This window comes from Trachypithecus francoisi, unplaced genomic scaffold (assembly GCF_009764315.1).
Source record: "Trachypithecus francoisi isolate TF-2019V2 unplaced genomic scaffold, Tfra_2.0 Lachesis_group17, whole genome shotgun sequence".
Classification (NCBI taxonomy): domain Eukaryota; kingdom Metazoa; phylum Chordata; class Mammalia; order Primates; family Cercopithecidae; genus Trachypithecus; species Trachypithecus francoisi.
In genome coordinates, this window is record NW_022681462.1 from 35,535,592 (window position 1) to 35,553,079 (window position 17,488).

General features: G+C 38.0%; 1 long non-coding RNA gene across 1 annotated transcript in view; it reads right to left on the reverse strand.

Moving 5' to 3' along the window:
• LOC117062108 overlaps positions 1-17,488 on the reverse strand; it is a 69,098-nt gene that overhangs the window by 38,016 nt on the left and 13,594 nt on the right. The window contains exons 2-3 of the long non-coding RNA XR_004428222.1: positions 12,208-12,360; positions 4,817-4,972 (exon numbers count right to left, since the gene is read on the reverse strand). This is a non-coding gene — a long non-coding RNA (uncharacterized LOC117062108). The remainder of the gene's footprint in view (positions 1-4,816; positions 4,973-12,207; positions 12,361-17,488) is intronic.

Consider the following 17,488-nt stretch of genomic DNA (forward strand, 5'->3'; position numbering starts at 1 on the left):
TGCCTCCTATGAAGCAGAGAGCAGCCCTCCCCTGACATGACTCTATCAGCACTTTGATCTTGAAATGTCCAGCCTCCAGAATGGTAAGAAATAAATTTCTGTTATTTACAAGCTACCCAGTCTATGGTATTTTCTTATAGCAGCCTGAATGAAGTAAGACAATCTGGTAAGACTTTTTATATAGTAAGGACTGGATTATAAGTCACAAATATTTTTCCACTTTAAAAATTTAACTTATTCACAAACTTTATGTAAAAAATAAGCATGGTAGTCTATCCATTTTTATGTAATGTTTTATGTCTTTGTTTTATGTCAAAAGGAAGACTTTTCCATTTAACTCTTTAATCCATTGTTAATGTATTTTAGTATATCGTGTGTTATAAAGATTAATTTTCTCAGATAGGTAACTAATTGTTATAGCACCGAAAATTAACAAATTTCTTCTTTAATCATGAATTTGAAATCTTTACTTAACCATATACTATATTTTTATATTTGCAAGTATCTGTTTCAGAGTTTTGCTTTGTTTTGTTTTCTGCTCAATTAATTTTTCTGTTTTTTTGCTTCAACATAAAGTAGTATGTGTATTTTAGCTTTAAAATACATTTTACTCTCTAGTAAGATAGCATTTCTTTTTTTTCACATTTTTCTAATTGGCTGTTTCTATTGTAAGAGATGAAATTTTTTGACCTTGCATTCTAATATCTGCTCACAGAATCTAAAATTACAAGATACAATGAAAGAGGGCATTTTTTCCCAACCTTCCATAATATCCCTTTGTTATTAGCTTCACTACTTTCAAAATTATTTTAACTTTTATTTTAGGTTCAGGAGTACATGTACAGGTTTGTCATATAGGTAAATTGAATGTCATGGGGGTCTGGTGTATAGATTATTTTGTCACCCAGGTAATAAGCATAGTACCAGATAGGTAGTTTTTTGATCCTCTCCCTCCTCCCACCCTCTACCCTCAAGGAAGACTTGGTATCTGTTGTTCCCTTCTTTGCGTCCATGTGTTCTCATTGTTTAGCTCCCACTTATGAGTAAGAACACGTGGTAGCTGGTTTTCTGTTCCTGCATCAATTCCCTTACGATAATGGCCTCCAGCTCCATCTACATTGTTGCAAAGGACATGATCTCATTCGTTTTATGGCTGTGTAGTATTCCATGGTGTATATGTTCCACATTTTCTTTATCCATTGATGGCCATTCAGGTTGATTCCATGTCTTTACCATTGTGAACAGTACTGCAATGAACATAGGCATGCATTGTCTTTATGGTAGAATGATTTATATTCTTTTGGATACACACCCAATAATGGGATTATTGGGTTGAATGACGATTCTGTTTTAAATTATTTGAGAAATTGCCACATGACTTTCCATGATGGCTAAACTAATTTATATTCCCACCAACAGTGTATAAGTTTTCCGTTTTCTCCATGACATCAACGGCATCTGTTATTTTTGACTTTTTAATGAAAGCCATTCTGACTGGTATGAGATGATATCTCATTGTAGTTTTGATTTGCATTTCACTAATAATTAGTGATGTTGAGCATTTTTCATACGCTTGTTGCCCTTATGTAAGTCTTCTGTTGAAAAGTGTCTACTCGTGTCCTTTGCCCACTTTTTAATGAGGTTGTTTTTCTCTTGTTAATTTAAGTTATTTATAGATTGTGGACATTAGACCTTTGTCAGATGCATAGTTCACAAATATTTTCTTCTATTCTGTAGATTGTCTGTTTACCCTATTGATGGCTTCTTTTGCTGTGCAGAAGCTCTTTAGTTTAATTAGGTCCCATTTGCCAATTTTTGCTTTCCTTGCAATTGCTTTGGCATCATCATCATGAAGTCTTTGCCAGGTCCTGTGTCCAGAGTCGTATTTCCTAGGTTATCTTACAAGGTTTCTATAGTTTTTTATTTTCCATTTAACTTTTTAATCCGTCTTGAATTGGTTTTTGTATATGATGTAAGGGGTTAGTTTCAATCTTCTCCATATAGCTAGTCAGTTATCCCAGCACAACTTACAGAATAAGGACTCCTTTCCCTATTGCTTGTTTTTGTCAACTTTGTTGAAGATCAGATGGTTGTATATCTGTGTTATTGTTTCTGGGCTTTCTATTCTGTTCCACTGGTCTGTCTGTTTTTGTACTAGTACCATGCTGTTTTGGTTACTGTAGCCCTGTCATATAGTCTGACGTCGGGTAGTGTGATGCCTCCAGCCTTGTTTAGTTTGCTTTGCATAACCTTGGCTATTCAGCCTGTCTTTTGGTTCTATATGAATTTTAAAACAGTTTTTTCTAGTACTGTGAATAATGTCATTGGTAGTTTGATAGGAATAGCAATGAATCTGTAAATTGCTTTGGGCAGTATGGCCATTTTAATAATACTGATTCTTCCTATACATTAGCATGAATATTGTTCCATTTGTTTGTGGGTCATCCCTGATTTCTTTGAGCAGTGTTTTATATCGATAATTCTCATTGTAGAGATATTTCACCTCCTGGTTAGCTATATTCCTAGGTTGATTTTTGGACCATTTTGAATGGGATTCCTTTATTTATTTGACTGTCAGCTGGGATGTAGTTGGTGCATATAAATGCTACTAATTATTTATATCGATTTTGTATCCTAAAATTTTGCTGAAGTTGTTTATCAGACCAAGGATATTTAGGGCAGAGAGTATGGGGTTTTCTAGGTATATAATCATATCATCTGCGAACAGGGATAGTTTGACTTCCTCTCTTCCTATCTGGATGCTTTTTATTTCTTCCTTTTGCCTGATTGCTCTGGTTAGGAATTCCAGTACAATGTTGAATAGAAGTGGTGAGAGAAGGCATCCTTGTCTTGTTCTGGTTTTCAAGGGGAATGCCTCCAGCTTTTACCCATTCAGTATAATATTCGCTATGAGTTTTTCATAGAGGGCTCTTATTATTTTGAAGTATCTAACAAATGAATTTTTACCATGAACAGTTTCTAAACATCTTGTTGGAATTTAATTGGAATCACATTAAACCCATAATAATTTGGGAACCCACAATGTCTTTACAAATTGGGGGTTCTCATCCATAAACTCTGTTTTCATTTTACTAATACTTGCTCAATTTGGGGGTGGTATATGTGATTTTCTGATATATGTATACAATATGTAATGACCAAATCAGGGTAATTGGGATATCCATCACCCCAAACATTCATGTTTTCTTTTTGTTGAAAACATTCCAAGTCTTCTAGCTATTTTGAACTGTACGTTATTGTTAACTGTAGTCACCCTACTATACTGCTGAACAGTTGATCATATTCCTTCGAATGCATTTTTCTATCCACTAAACATCCTCTCACCATCCCCTTTCCCCTCTCCTGTTTGCAGTCTCTGAGTTTTATTTATTTAGTCAAGTTATTTTAATAATCTTTTAAAAATAGCTCCTATGGCATTTGTAGTTTTCTTTTCTAGGCTTTGCCCTAAATTTTGGATTAAGGTAAATCGCAGGTATTTTACATTTGTACTGCTCATATGGATAATAGTTTCTCATTATATCTTTGAGGCCATAATAGATGTATAGACAAAAGTTATGAAATTTCCTATATCTGAGGGTTTTTTTACATTTTTATTACTCTATATTTGTTTTTACAGTTAGTGTTCATCTCTTTTTGATGATTCTTTTTCTATTCTCCCCCTGCTTTGTATAACAAGAAAATGTTCATACATACTTTTGTAGTTTGGTGGCTCTACGCTCTGTGGCCCCCAGGGCAGATGGTTTGGTAGAGGTGGTCTAAAGGAATGTTTGCATTTTTTAATACAAGCATATCCATCAGACAGAGACACAAAAGGAACATTCCTATTTTTTACTCCTACCTTCAATCAATCTGACATCCTTCAGATTCTCCTCCAACAACTCCTTCTGCCTGGAACTATCTCCCTCCAATCCATTTCAGCAATATTTATCCCTTTAATTCATTTTCTCCTAAAAGGCTTCTCTTACTCTGTGATCAGAATTGTCCAGTGCTCTGAAGGAAATTATTTATTCCTTTATTATGAAACTGTATGCATGTCTGTCTCCACACCAAAATCTAAAACAGAAAATGATGATCCCCAACACCTAGCACTGAGTCTGATACACAGTAGGTACTCAATAAATGTTTGTTAAATTGAATTGAATTGAGTGAAATGTTCACTTATCTATGTCTAAGCAAGTTAATAAGAAGGGAACCAACAGGAACAAGAAGTAAACGTATTTTCAGCCATATTGACATGTGCAAAAAAAAAAAGTTTTCTATTTTCTTATTTCACTTTTTCAAAGCTAGTGTTTGCTTAAGTCACAGGCACCTGCTGCTCTGCAGCTGTATCAGGGAATACATTTGTGCTCTAAATTACCAACTTAGAGCTTCCCAGTGGCTTTTCTACTAACAAGCTGCGCAAGCCGAGAATGATGGGGTTTCTGTTTCAGCTGACAATCAAAACAAAATCTGGCTGCTCGGAACAGGCTGTTTCACTCCACCTGCTGTTTCTACAGCTAAAGTGTAGAAGGACATAGGAATCACCAAAGCCGAAGGCCAGGATTCTGATAGAAATCTAAAATCCATGGATTTCAACACAAAGCACTGTGAAATTGCTTGCATGTTATGTGTTTATTCCTATTGAAACCACCCATGAAAAATATGAGAAAGTTTTAAAACTTTAAAAGCTGTTGACAGCTTTTCCTGTCCAGAAACCTATCTTTGATAGCAGCATTAAGAGCTGGAATATGGTAGGGCTCAGGCATCCACCCATCTTCTCACCTCTAAAAGGGAGGAATAAACTAGTAAAACTTACCTTTGCTTCTCCAAAACTTCCCTTGCAAAAAAGAAGGACTCATGGGAGAAATTTCAGAGACTGAGACAAGTTGCGAGGAGGTATTTGGGGACTAAGAGGGCCTTTCAGTCTCATGCACATCAATCTTGGCACCAACTCAGACTCTGTCAGAGTGTACTGAGAAAAGAATAAATAAAACCATCATTCTCATCACATTGTATCAACTTACAAGTCTCTCATCTGCTTTGGATGAACCCACTCGGTGGGGCAGGAGGTGAGAGACCAGGGAGACCTCAGAAGGTCACAGAAAACACACCAAACCATCCCCCACATTCCACACACGGCACCAGGCACTGAGAAGACACTTTGAATTGCTGGATATTTGTAGTGAATCATGAATAAAGAAAAATAGTGTTTTAATAATAATTTAGACATTATAAAACATTAGTTTATTGAATGTTTACTATTCATCAGGCACTGTGATAGCACTTTAAATGCATTATCTAATTAAACTGTCACCCCGAAATCACACCGTTGGTAAAGGATTTGAGAAAAATTTAGACCCAGGAAACATTACATTTATTTTCTCTTATTCATTCCCAATCCAGAAAACTTGTGAGCTGTCCTCCCAGACTATCCCAAATCACAGAAAGAAAATTCTCCTATATGCAGGGAGAAGTCAAAAAAAGGAAAGGTTATCCAGATAGGCCAAATAGAGTTCCAGGATGCCTGTATTCCAGAAAGGGTTCTCATTGTAACAGGGACACTAGAACTGCTACTTCTACAAGAAGGTCACAGACCCTGGGTTCTATCACACTTTGCAGATATCCAATCCTGCAATAAATTACTGAGGACATTTCTCCAGATTTAACTCCCTCCCTTCCCAAAAAAATGTCAAGACTGCCTGCCTCACATATGGTGGTCTTCATAATAGGCATTTCCATGAGCTTTAGATTTAGGTAAAGAAAATTGATTTATGGCATTTTAAAGCATCCTTAATATTGCTCATTTTAAAATACTATTAGATACAAGCATATCTTGGGGACATGATTTCTAAGCTAACTTGTTTGGGCTAAGCAATTGATTCAGTTAAGTTGACAAAGACGCATGCACATATTTTGCAACAGTGTTTCCCAAAATACAGTATTTAATGCATTCTTCCTCAATTTTTAGTTTACTGCTGAGCTGTCCTTTGGTTCCTGACAAATAAATCTAATGGTAGAATTGATTTTCTTCCTAAAATGTTTATTTCCAGCTAATATTATTTGAACTTAGGTGGTACCAGTATGTATTCTACTCCCTAAGATTAGTAAAGGCCAGTTATTAAAAACCACAACTATTCAGAACGAGTAACATTTGTTTGTCTGTAATATGGGAGAAAGAGTAGAGGTTATGAAACAGATATGATAAAGTACATGAACTAATATGCTTCATGACTTAGAGAAACGTGCCTGGGCCTTCAATCAGTCTGTCTATTCCTATTTTAGGGACTACTCTAGTAAGGTTAGGCATTTAGTACCTAAGGTTATCCTTCAGTTTCAGCAAGAAATTAGGAGCATTTTTTGGTAAACAAATTCTGGCAACGTGAGCTGCTGTCCCTAATGATAAACAAAAGTAAATATGAAAAGCAGGCACGAGACACCCACAAGCAGAGCCGTCTGTGCCTACTGGGGGGCATGCTGTGCGTATATCAAGGGTCAGCAGGAATTATTCTACATCATTCCAAACACAAAACAAAATAAAGCAGATGGTGTTCACTGCCCCCTGTTCAAGATCAAAGAAGAATTTGCACAGACTTAAAAAAAAAAAAAAAAAACTGCTTAAAGGAGTAGGCTTAATTTATAACCTCCCTGCTCCAGAGCTCGCCTGCCAATCAAGCTCACTCTGAGACTCGAGACTTCAGCATGTAGTCTTCCAACTCCAGTTTGTCTTGCTGTGCTGATGCCAGATCAGCTCAACCTTTACCACAGTCCACAAACTGCAAGAAGTGGCAGAGGATCTTCTTGAATTTGAACTCTGGTGATAGTCAACTAAATAAATGCTATTTAAATAGCAGTAAGAATTACTGAGATCTGTCCCATACATTGTCTCCCTCTCTCTTTTTCTTTCTCTCTTTTTTTTTTTCCTTTTTGCACATGTCTGGGTTATAAAAAGGGAGAATGGTGCATCTCTTGGGGGAGACACTTGCCATCTCCCCCTCTTCGGCCTTTCTATTTCTTCTAAGGAGAGTCGCCTACCTCTCCCGAAAGCCAGAAAGTTAAAGAGCAGGAATGCGGGTTCCCTCACTTTTACTACTGTTTCCTGATTGGTGAAAGCTGTCACTGATTGGGCCACAGTTCTACTGCGGGGAGCCAGGGCTTGGCCTTCTACATTTGTGTCTTGTGGCCTCTGGATCTTTTGTTCTTGCTGGCAACAGTGAGTGCACATCTTCTACCAAGCTTCTTGGTCCCAGTCACAATTAAGCAAATAAGCAAAGCTTCCAGCCAGTGCAGAAGGCCACTGCTTTCTACACCCCTTGAAAAGGTTTGGGAGTGTAAGACATGCCTGCTGCTGGCTGGCAGAATGTTCCTCAGGGTCTCCTAGATGGGATACCCCCAAGCATTGGGTCCCAAGTCTTGATGAGGTTGGGAGTAAATTCCCATCTAAATTGCATTCCCCCATGCACATGACCGGGCATTTAGGAGAGATTTTGCAATCGCCCAGAGAGTAGCCCAAGCCTTTAATCACCATATTGTTAGTGACCATTATGCCTATGTTATCAATCAGAATCCTGAGAGATGAGAATTAGGCTCCCCTAAATCTGACATTATCCAACTTTCTCACTAGGAGGAGGCAGTGAAGGGATCTGAACTCAGGCATTCTCATTCCAGATCCAAGCATCCCAAATCTCACATCATATCAGGCAATCAGGGCCAAGTTATAAGAAGCAGGGCAGGGAGATAGGGATGGGAATAGTGAAGTACAACATCCCATTGCTTCTAATTGTTTTTCCTGTGATTCAAGTCCCTGATTAAAACAGAGTTACTAATCTGTAAAAATAAGACTTCAAAAGCACTGGCAACAAAGACAAAAATAAACAAATGAGATCATATCAAACTAAAAAGCTTCTGCACTGCAAAAGAAACGGTCAACAGAGTGAAAAGATAACCTATGAAACAGAAGAAAATATTTGCAAACTACTCATTTGACAGGGGATTAATATCCAGAATATACAAGGAACTCTGACATCTCAACACCAACAACAGAAAAATTATTTTTAAAATGGGCAAATCATCTGAGCAAACATTTTTCAAATGAAGACGTGCAAATGACCAACAAATATATGAAAAAAATGCTCAACATCTTTAATCATCAGGGAAATGCACATTAAAACCACAGTGAGGTATCGTTTCACCCCAGGTAGGATGGCTATTATGAAAAAGACACACACACACACAAAACAACAACAACAAAATAAATCCTGGTGAGGATGCAGAGAAAAATAAACTCTTCTACACTGTTAGTGGGAATGCAAACTAGTATACTCATCGTAGAGAACAGTATGAAGTTTCCTCAAAACTCTATAAAGAGAACTACTATATAATCCAGTAATCCCACTATTGAGAATTTATCCAAAGGAAAGGAAATCAGTGTATGGAAGAGAAATCTGGATCCCCATGTTTACTGCAGCACTATTCACAATAGCCAAGGCATGGAATCAACCTAGATGTCCAACTACAGGTGAAAGGATAAAGAAAATGTGGTACAGATATATAGTGACATATTATTCAGCCATAAAAAAAGAATGAAATTCTGTTATTCAAGGCAACATGGATAGAACTGGAGGACATTACATTAAGTGAAATAAGCCAGGAACAAAAGTTAAACACCACATGTTCTCACTGATCTGTAGAAAGGAAACAAAGTTGATCTCATGGAATTAAAAGGTAAAACAGAGGATACTAGAATCTGGGAAGGGTGGTAGGGGGAGGGATAGGGAGATATTTTTTAAAGATACAAAATTACAGCTAGACAGGAACAATAAGTTCTAGTATTCTATACCACTGTAGGATAACTGTCATTAATAATAATATATTCTGTCCAGTAGCTAGAAGGAGAATATTGAATGTTCCCAGCACAAAGTAATGAAAACCATTTGAGATGACAAATATGCTAATTACCCTGATCTGATCACTATACATTATCTGTATCACTATGTGCCCCATAAATATGTACAATTTTTGTCAATTAAAAAAGTAATTTTAGAAAAAAGATTTAAAAAATAAAAATGGGTAAGGAAAAATATTTTGAATATTTTGAAAAAATTTTTTAAATTTTTTAATAAAAATATTATTTTAGAGCAGTGGTTCTCAACCAGAAGTGATTTGGTGGCATCCTTCTCCCTGTCCAAAATCAGGGGCCATTTGGCAATGTCCTGAACCATTTTTTGTTGTTATGACTGGTGAATAAAGGACAGAAATGCAACTAAACATCCTGCAATCCACGGGACAGCTCCCAAAACAAAGAATTGTGACCCCAAAATGTCAATCATGCCAAAGTCGAGAAACCCTACTTAGGAGACTCAGTGAAATACGGATACCAAATATAAATGCAGCATTGCATATAAATGTATACAGCATGAAAATGCATCAGGGCCTCAGATTGGTGAGAAGGGAAACCACTCTTGTAGTATGATTACTGCAACTTTGCCATAAGTCTTTTGTGGATCTATCAGTCTGGGCAAGTCATTACCAAAACTGTCAGGTGGAGGAAGCTTGTATTTGCCCTTCCCTATTCTATCTTCTCCCCTTTTTGAGGTCCTTAGCCCACCAGCATCTCCTACTCCTTCAGTCTCTGCTTGGAGACACTGTAACTTCTCCATGCCTAGATGCTGTCTTGTCCAGTTCCTAACCAATCCTGAGCAGGACGAGAGAAAAAAAGGATATTAATAGCCTTTGCCGCAGTAGAAAGTTCCTATAACTATTAAGGAATGCCTGTATTTTAGCTAGCTGCTTTATGTATTGTAGCTCATAAATTTATAAACAATCGTATGAGGTAGGAATGATTTCAGTTTTAAAGCTGAGGAAATTAAGGCTCAGAGGGGTTAAGTAACATGCTTACTTTCTTAGAAATAACAAGAAGCCAACATTGATATCTGTTCTGTGTTAATTTCAAAGCACATCCTTATGCCACATTTAGTCAATACCTGACTTTCCTGTCCTAAAGTCATATCAAGTTGGGTACAAGGAATTTTTTAGATTTATATTTTAAATTACTGGAAATAAATCCACAAGCCAAATAAATTATCAGTGTCTTCTTTAGTCTGTGTTTTAGTTAGTATGCTTTGACTGCAAGTTACAGAAACCAATTCAATCTAGATAAAATAAATTGGGGTAATTTATTACAGGGATGTAGGGATTCCCACAAAAACCAAGGAGATAAAAAACTGCAAAGCTGTGTCTGCATTTTCTCTTTTCTCATTCTCACTCCAGATCAACTTTCTCAGCTTTCTCTCCTCCTTTGATAGTAAGGAAATATAGTTTGGACTGGCTCTGCCTAAGTTTCTGAAGTAGGGCAAGGGCTGTCTAAAAATGGACAGTTTTCTCTCTATAAGACATACAAGATGCACCTTCCATAGAAGAGAATTTCAATTGAATATTTAAATGCAACCTGAGAGTAATCCTACTCATGGGTGCAGAGCTTTTTCTGTTTCATGATACTGCCTTGTTTATTCTTAACAAGAATGCATGGCAACACAGAGAGATTTTAAAATGAGGATAAATTGACTAAAAGTTTTACTTCTAGGGTTTGAGATACACACAGATAGACATTTCAGTCAAAACTATCACATCACTTCCTGCCTTCTCTCCCATCTCACACTCAGATTAGCCTCCTAAGTTAACCTGCTTTTTGGCTGTTGTAAAAATAAATGGAAATACCTTGGATGCCAACAAATGATGCTGAGAGATAGAATAAGTGCACTGAACAGAGGATATGTTGGGGCAAGTGAAGACACTTTCTCTTTCACCCTATAAAATGCAGATAGCTGAAAAGCTACTGCAGACATCGTAAAGCAGCTCTATTTTTAGCCCCTACCCATTACAGCTTTTAGTGAATAGTCTCTCTGTTGCCTTAAGCCATTCATCTTTGGAGAAATATGGCCCCATTTCTCTATTTATTTATCTCTTTGGAAATGGGAAAACATAAACTGTTGTACTGTAATAAATTTTCTCACTTTTAATAGTTCAAATGGTTGAACAGTAAAATGAAAGTCAAGCATTATTTTTTATTCCTTGGGTTTTTGTCATTTTGAGTATCCTTAGCACCATTTAATGTCATGATCCCTAAGAATGGCTTCAGTTCTATTCACTGTCTTCTGAAGATGTTTTTCTCAAACTTTAGATATTTAAAAGTGGACTAGAAGAGAGCCTAATCATCCTTTGTGTCTAGAAGTACAGAGAAAGCAAGTGTTTTTAGCTATCTAATTTCTAACCCACCCATGCAAATTTCAAAATGTAGAAAAGAAAAAAATAGGGAGGACTAAAATTATTCCAAAATAAAAATGTTTTCTAGGATAAGAGCTAAACAACCCCCAATTATTCTTAACATAAAATTTAATTGGAAAATACAAAGTTAACAAAATTTTAGATGCACCAAAGAATATGACACCTTTAGTGTCTTAGTGACACCTTTGCTATTCAAGCAGATATTTCATTTTCATATGAAGAGATCAGTTTTAGATTTATGTAATCCATCTGCCTCACCCTGGTTCCTGAGAATTATAGCACAAGAGATGTTTCAGATAAATGCATATCTATATTCCAGGATAGAGCTTCTAACTTGAATCCTTGTCTCTTTTCCTATCCCAAATGAGCTGAGATGGGCAAGTTAGAAGGAAATCCAAAGGTTTTCTTCTTACCTTTGAAGTCAGCTCCACACCATGCAGTCTGCCTGTTTATCTTCCCTGAGCTTTTCCAGATTCAACGGGGAGTCTCAGGAGGAAAGTAATTAAAGAAGGAAAATAGAATGAAAGAGAGACAACCCCACAAAAGCACTCAGGCCAAAATACTTCCAAAAACACTAGCCAGTAGCCAGTGCCTTCCATCCAAAAAAAAAATAGCCAAGATTTCCCACTCTCACCAATTGAAATCAGTGAGACTCAATTTCCTCACACTTTTATCAAACATCCCACCTACAATATCCAGGATGAAAAAGCGAAGAAAAGAAATGTCCATTCACTCTCCAGGTGGAATAATTTCCTATATCCCTATTTTTCCCTGAATAAACCATAAACCTTTAATGAATTGACCTATGTTCTGGCTAATATTTTCCCATGAGTTATGTCCAGTGTGCCATCAATATGACATCTCACTTAGTTTCAGCATGTCTGCCTTAGATTGTAGGCTTTCATTTCCTACTGGTTTGTAAATTACCTGGAGATAGAACTTTTGTCACCTGCAGCTCAGCAGTTAATAGCATGGACTTCGAAGCCAGACTATCTGGTTGCTAATGACGGGTCTTTCCTTTACTGATGGTGTGGTTTTGTTACTTCACCTCCTTATGCCTCAGCTTCCTCATCTGTAAAACTAATGGAGATGTTGCTAGTAACTGCCTCGTGGCAAGGCAGAGAGGATCAAATGAGACAGTTTGTGTAAAGAACTTGAAGCAAGTCAGGGGTGCAGTGGCTCACACTTGTAATCTCAGCACTTTGGGAGGCTGAGTGGGGAGGATCACTTGAGCTCAGGAGTTCAAGACCAGCCAGAGTAACATGGTGAAACCCTGTCTCTACAAAAATCACAAAAACTAGGCAGGCATGGTGGTACCTGCCTGTGGTCCCAGGTACTTGGGAGGCTGAGGTGGGAGGATCACTTGAGCCCAAGAGGTGGAGGTTACAGTGAGCTAAGATTGTGCCACTGCACTCCGGCCTGGGCAACAGAACAAGACCCTGTCTCTAACAAACAAACAAAACCCTGGAGCACTATAAAACATGTGAGTAGCAGTCACTTAATATTGGCTAGTATTATTTCCCTAGTATGTTGCACATAATGGGTACCCATTTAGTGTTGGATGAATGAATGAATCCTGAGAGGCATTTGAGTTCCTTCTCAGAAGAAAATCTGACATTATTGTGGAACATTATTCTGCGGAACCCTTTTGTGGCTTAAGAAAAGCATATCCAGACAGAATGACATAATATACAAATCTTTCCAAACAAAAATTTTCAACTCATCCTAATAGATTCCACACTTCCCCTGTTGCTTCATTTATCACTGGTTAGGGACAAATAAAAAATTTTCTTTGAAGAAAACAGAAGAAACTCAGAGTTAGGGTGAAGAGAATGTGAAAAAGGAAAAGTCTGAGTCTTTCATAGGCTCTTTTCCCATTCCAGCCAGCCTGAAAAATTGTCTCCATCAGGGAAAGAAATGAGGTGCAGGGAAAATTAAGAATGCAAGTAGAAAGTTGATTTTGGTTTTACAGGCACTTGAGCAGTATCTCAAAAAATTTAGAGGCCTTTTAAAAGTACCTTCTCTTATTTATGGTTGCACTTCCTGAATGAAATATTGTCTGCATTAATCCCATCTGGAATTACAGGGCCTTTCTATGTTTGATGCCTCCAGAAACTTAGAACACAAACACCAACCAAAGAAAAATATATGGACAAACATAAATTAGACTTTTTCCCCCCACTGGGATGCATCCATGCATCATAGCTTATAAATTTAGATTATATCTCTACTGCCATCGTGTGATAGAATGGTTTTTAGTGAAGATATCCTAAAAAGTGAGTCAAAATTCAGAATACAAGGAGCTTTCAAGGAAAAAGGCTGTATGCTGCATTTGCCTGCCTTCCAAGCAACGTCACGCTTTCTGATTACTCGTGATCAAAGTAAGAATCAGGGAAGCACTCTCTGTGTCCATGCAGCAACAGATCAGGGAGGCAGAACGGAGAACACTGAAAAGAGCGTGACAATACCCAGCTATTCTTCAGTCATGTGTCATAAAAGTATGATCCTATTTTGCCTCACTCTAGATGTAAAAGCTCTAATTTTAGAATGATATACCCTCACCCATCTCCCAGGCTGTTTATCCCCCAGCCTAGAACTCTCTGTCCCGTAATGGGTTCAGGTCATGCCAAAGTCACTTTTCCCACCTATATTCTTGAATGGCTTCCTCCCCACTGGACTTGGGCATCCCCGTTCACATCCATTTTTCTTTGGTCACTTTCACCTCTGTCACATTGGAAATTTCTTCCATCATTTTGCATCACCTGGAAATCTGAGAAGGGTGTGTCCTACATCCTTTTACAAATCATGGAGTCGATTTTTGACCTGGCACTGAATACCGACTCTACTCATCCTCTGCCTGAATGTGCTGATTTCATGTTTCCTCGATTTTGGCATAACTGTAAAATGTGGAGAGCTTGCCTTTGGTGCCCCTCAATGTGCTCCCTGTTTTCCTTTTCCCAAGCCCTAACCATCCATTCCAGCCTTTTGCTACCCACAAAATGCCCTCTGGCTGCTCCTTCCTTCGACTCCAGCTGTTCTCTCTACTCCCCTTATCCCAAATCTGCCTCTCCACTCTTCTTATCAAGCCTGGCCTCAGAAATCTGTGTAAAGAAAAGAAGTTAACAAATTTCAAGTTGCTAATACAAACCGATGATGGATCTTCCATTTTATTCCTTCCATATTTGTGTCCATCAGAGGAAAATGGACTTAAATAAAAAAAATGTATCCAGTCATATCATGGGATAATTTTAGCTGTCGCTGTAACCTCCCACCTCCACACTTTCTAATCAGATTTTTCATACACATCCCCTGAGTCAGTGGCAGGTGTTACCTCCTGGAAGGAGTTGCCCAGAATATGAAGAAACAGAGGCTCACTATGCTTTTGAGCTTCTAAATAAATTTTGAAAAATTGTAGCAAAGGCTTGAGAGTCATGAATTTTTATTTCCAAACCTATTGGGATTCTTTTAGTTGAAAACTTAATACCTAAAAAATACAGAGCATGAAATGTTAGCTTCTTCAAATAAAAATGAAAATATATAAAGTGCCAAGGTCCACAATGATCAAGAGCAGATTTGCTGGGGAGAATGAAAGTTGGAGAGTAGGAAAAGAGGCATAAACTTTTCTGTGCATCTGTCAGTCCCATGCTGAGCTAGTGGAAAGAGGAAGGGAAGGAGGGGACAGAAGTACCACATACAACTGAGAAATTTCAGAACAAAGAGTCCCCATGACTTACATCCTACCTACCAAAGTAAAAACTGTTCCCTGAACCAGCACAGTAGGACAAAAATTGAGTATAGCTTAGAGCATCATGTGTTTTGGTATTTGGGAACTTAAGATAGGGCCCCCACAAGACATGAACAGCTTTTCATGGAGGCTTAGAAATAGGTTGAGAGAGAACCTATGGAACCTAAGAGACAAAGAAATGCAAATATGAAGAACTATGGCCATATGACAGAGAGTGAGCATAGATGTTTCAGTGGGTGTTGGTAGAAAAAGAGACCAGTGACCTAGAGCCATTAAACCTAATAAATATCTCATCCAAGGCCATTATACCCAAGGCCCAGATGACCTTTTCAAAATCTAGATACCTCATAAACCCCCTCTTTTCCATCCGCATCAAGACCCAGAATCTGGAGAAAGAGAATGAAAGGACATCCTGAATTGATTGGGTTTCTACCCGAAATAACATAGAAAACCTGAAAATGACAGAATTTACCTAGAGATAACTAGACTAATTAGGCAGAATGGGAGCTTGAGGTAGAAACTAGGTTGTTATACTTAAAAAAAAAAAAAAAGGAAGTTGTGCTTACACTGTATATCTGGGCTTGTGGTCAGAACCAGAACCATCTGAGACAGTAAGACATTTGGGAAAGCCTGACTGCAGGTTGGAAACACTGGGAGACATACTAAGGTACTAAGGTACTAAGGTAAAGGACCTTCTTAGTGTCCTTTAAAGCTTAAAGGTAGCCTACAGTGCCTGCATGCTTGGTTGATTCAGCCTCCACATCTGCCTACTTATCAGGTTTACCTGCAGAATTGCACCTGCCATACACGTTCATTCATGCAACCTCATCAGCACAAAAAAACCTCAACTAAGTGGAACACCAGGGAAACAAAAGTGTCTCACAAATTTAGCTTTCTGGTTAACTGAGGCTTATCCTGAATCTCAACACTTATTGTGAAAATTATCCTGAAAATTCCAGTCTACTTCCTTCGTGTCTTCAGGGTCATCATTCTAAGCATTGTTCAGGCCTTTTTCCTTTCTTCTCCATGAACAGATTTCTTAGTTTCCTCGGATTTTCTACAAACAACAAGATTCCATGGCTACTCTCATCTGCAAATGTCTGGCTTATCTGGATGTCTTTGAATAGTCACTGAAAATGGAGCACAAATTCCTAGGGTCAGTTGATGTGAACAGGTTAAATATGGACTATCACTAAACACTGTGGTGTATTTCGTTAATTTGCTCCATGATCCCATGAGATTTGGGGTGACTCCATCATGCCGGTGACTGAATCCCCTAAGTCAAGTGTTCTTAACATTGAGTTCATGGGTGGGCTTCAGGGACATATGAAACATCTGAATGTGGTATGCAAAAAATGTTATATGTATGCTTGTGTGTGTGTGTGTGTGTGTGTGTATACTTATATGTGAATATGTGTTTCAACAGTTGCTCAAGAGGGTCCATGACCCAAAAAAGTTTAAAAAAAAAAATTGTGGCCTTGTCTTTCTCACATGCTACTGACAAGCCCAGATCTCTGCTCATTTATGCCTCTTAGGATTTGGAGAAGCTAGGAGAGTTTCACATCACAAGTTGGTGTACACTAGGATAAAAATGAAGGTGGAGACATTTTTAACCTTCATTCTTTCTTGCCATCTCTCTCGCTCTTCAACCATACAATCTACATACATGATTTAGTATCTTCATCCACATTATAAAGAAAGTTTTAGGGGAGGATAAAGAACTCTAGCATATCATGAAGTACCCACTTCCTGGTAGATATCACATATAACTTACAGATTATTAGGACATCTCACCTATGACTAAACCACTGAACTGTGGTAACCACACCCACAGTTTGGCATCTTATTCACAAGTATACAAACACCTCTTTATGTGCCATTGTTAAAGTCCAGAAATGTTAAATATATGGCATTTCTGTAAGTGTCTTCAGCTGAAAGGGAATGTAGAAATTATCTATATCAATCCCTTCATTTTATTAACAGGTCTAAGCTATGTCACAGGTGACCTTGGAGCCTTCTCTTGATAGTAAGCCCAGGGCTCTTCGCCCTGTTCCAAGTAGTCCATTGGCCATGATTCATTGCCTCCTACTGATGCATTGATCCCTATATTATCCTTATGACACTTCAGCATATAGTTCAAACCCCTGGACCAGACCATTAGCACTCGTGGGAGTGGGTGTATAGGAGAGAATCTCAGCTGGTTCATTTTTCCCTCCACACAGAGACTGCAATGATTGTGAAAATGTGGAAATATGTGCTTTCTATCAGAAAGGTAGGGTCCACCTTGCCACCAATGGTAACCTGGATCTTGTGATTTTCAAATGCAAGGAAAAATTCCTTTTAGTCCTCCTGCCTGGACGTCTGAAGTGCACTACCTATCCCTGACAGCAACTGACAGGTTTGCACACTGTGCAGCGACCCTGTGTCCAGCTTCTGTCAAGTTGGGCTAGCATTGCAGTGACC